This window comes from Prunus avium, chromosome 1 (assembly GCF_965620075.1).
Source record: "Prunus avium chromosome 1, drPruAviu1.hap1.1, whole genome shotgun sequence".
Lineage (NCBI taxonomy): Eukaryota > Viridiplantae > Streptophyta > Magnoliopsida > Rosales > Rosaceae > Prunus > Prunus avium.
The window spans coordinates 23,924,721-23,927,516 of NC_142284.1; the positions used below are offsets into that span (position 1 = coordinate 23,924,721).

Consider the following 2,796-nt stretch of genomic DNA (forward strand, 5'->3'; position numbering starts at 1 on the left):
CCTCCTTTGAGCCATGTGCCTCACCCATGCTGCAACTGACTTTGGATCCAACATAATGAGTGAAGTGGGGAGACATTCCAGCTATGAAATTCTAAAGGATCAAGTTGGTACATGCTGGAGTTATTATAGAGAAAGCATGTGCATGCATGTAAAGCATAAATGAAATGAAGTCAACTCCAGTCTCTGTTCGGCAGCCAAATTGTAAGGCCCAAAACGCATACTTCGACTGCTCCGATGGGAATACGTTCTTCATAGAAGTTGTTCCAATGGGTGTCTACTATAACATATCCAAATTTGAGCCCCATTGGATAAGTTTTGAAACCTCTGGCCTTCCTACACCAAGTCTGGTTCAGAAGACTCGTTTTTGTTCAACAACCAAAAGAAGACCACATGGGTTGGCAGCAAAAGGCAGCCACAATTGATCACCTTTGATCCCATGTGAAGAAAGCTTGAGGTGCAGCAAAAGAAGTATGGGATGGGATTGATTCCAACCACACTAACATAGACAAGATGAAGTGGGAGTTATGGGTTGTATTAAATGAGGAATGGTGGTGTTGGATTTCATCATGATGTTCCTCCCTCTTAGCCCTATAAATAGAGGAGTCTTCAAGCTACAAAATTCACTTCAGCCATCCTCCACACTTCCATCATCCAGAAATCATCCTCATACATTCCCACAACCCCAAACACTCAAGCAATCAACCCAATACTCTAAACTGCCCCAAAATCACCAAAACAGCTCCAGAAAACCTCCTTTCCATTTCCCTACGAATTTCCTCTTTCTCAGCCATCACCACTCACTCAAGCTCATCTCAAATCACCTCCATATCCTTCATACATCCTTCTAGACGTGGAGAAGCTCTTGGAGAAGCATTGGACACTACAAAAACTTCAGAAAAGGGTTTTTCTACTCTTATGGCATTCATTATGTTTTCCCATTTCTATTTTAGTTTCTTTTCCATTATGAGTAGCTAAATCCATAACTAGGGCTTCGATGTAACCTAACATGAATATTCTGGGTTTATAAGTTTGGAGTTTCAAGTTTGATTCATGATTCATGTTCTTATTCATTATGCTTATAAGTTAACATGCTTGTTTGAATGATTGATCACCATTAGAACTTGTTTGTTAACTATATTGGTTTGAATTAAGAGTAGACACCATGCTTTAATTCGAATTGAACTATGAATAGGAAGAGTATGTATGGACATTCGACAACAGGGATTAGATACATGCTTGGTTGTTTAAATTGTTCTTCTATGCTTAATGGGTTCCTAATGCTTAATTTTAGGTTAGACAACAAATGATCAAATTAGGGAATTAGGAACACAAGGTTAGGACCAAACACCATGGCCTAATCATACTTTAGCTAGAATCAATCTTTGAATTTGAATTAGACTTGTTACTTGACTCCATATAACCCAGAATTGAATTGTTATGGTGATTCGAATGCCCTAGTCTCCAAATCTGTTTTCCAACTCTTAAAACCACTCTTTGTTACACTTGTTTATTTGCTTTCATTTGCAATTTCAGTTTGCTCACTTCCTTTCACAATCACAATCACTCTCACTTTAATTTCTGTTTTAGACTTAACTTCCTAACTTCTTGAATTCGGTAATCTACGTACATAACTAATTTGAACTTCTCAGTCTTCGTGGGTACGACCTCGTACTTGTCTTGCTATACTACTAATTGCCCCGTACAATTGCGAGTTAACATAATAATTAACAACAAATTTTGGCGCCGTTGCCGGGGACTGAACGAAAGTTCTTCCCTGGTTATGTGCCCAAGGTTACCCTATTCTTTTTAGTGTTTCTAATTAATCTAATTTTCTGTTTCAGGTAGTTTATGTCTAAAAGACCATTCCTTGAACAAGTGAGGTCTTCGTTCCAACGCTCCAGATCTTTGAACGCAGGACCATCGTTGCAACCCAACCGGGTGATCTCTGAAGTTCATAATCGTCTAGAAAGAGAGTTGTCAACTGCAAAAGAGCAAGCTCTTGCCACATTTACAAGTATTGCTCTCCACACTGAACTTCCTGGTTCTTCACCTTCAAATTCGGAAGCAAGTTCAGACCAAGAAGAAGAAGAAGAAGAGATGGCTGCCAATGAGTTCATGGGAGAACTTGATATCCCAACAATTCCAGCATCTCCTTCAAGCATTTTGCTGCCCACTGTAGCTCGAAATTATGAGCTTAAATCTTCTCATCTTAATATGCTGCCTTCCTTTTATGGTTTACCTAATGAAGATCCATTAACTCATATAAAGGATATTTTTAATGTTGTGAGTTCTTTTCCCTTGACAGGTGTGACAGAAGATCAACTTCGAATGAGAGTGTTTCCATACACTTTGAAGGATAAGGCGAAATATTGGTTGAATTCTTTGAAGCCTGGTTCACTCACTACATGGGCTGCCATTCAAAAGAAGTTCTTGGAGAAATACTTCTCCACGCAACAGACCGACATGCTTAGGGATAAGATCTTGTTATTTGCACAGCAAGATGATGAATCGTTTTGTGAAGCATGGGAGAGATTCAATGGGCTGCTCAACCAATGTCCTCATCATGGGATTCCATTGAAGCTTCAAATGCGTATGTTTTATAAAGGACTAACCCCTTCTAGTCATAATATAGTCACCAATTTTGCAGGTGGTTCTTTTAAAACCAAAACTCCAGAAGAAACATACGAACTCTTTGAGGAGATAGCAATGGAGACCCAACATACGGATACAAGAGGTAAACGTGTTATTAGTGGTTCTAATGATGCTTCTAGTGTGCAGATTTCAAAACTGGAACAA

At 39.1% G+C, this 2,796-nt stretch overlaps 1 non-coding gene across 1 annotated transcript; it reads right to left on the minus strand.

Annotated features, from left to right (window-relative positions):
* Nucleotides 1–2,463: 2,463 nt before the first annotated feature.
* LOC148297630 (small nucleolar RNA R71) lies at nucleotides 2,464–2,570 on the minus strand. Its single transcript, XR_015833191.1, has one exon. It is a non-coding gene; the product is annotated as a small nucleolar RNA R71 (small nucleolar RNA).
* Between the last annotated feature and the right edge of the window lie 226 nt (nucleotides 2,571–2,796).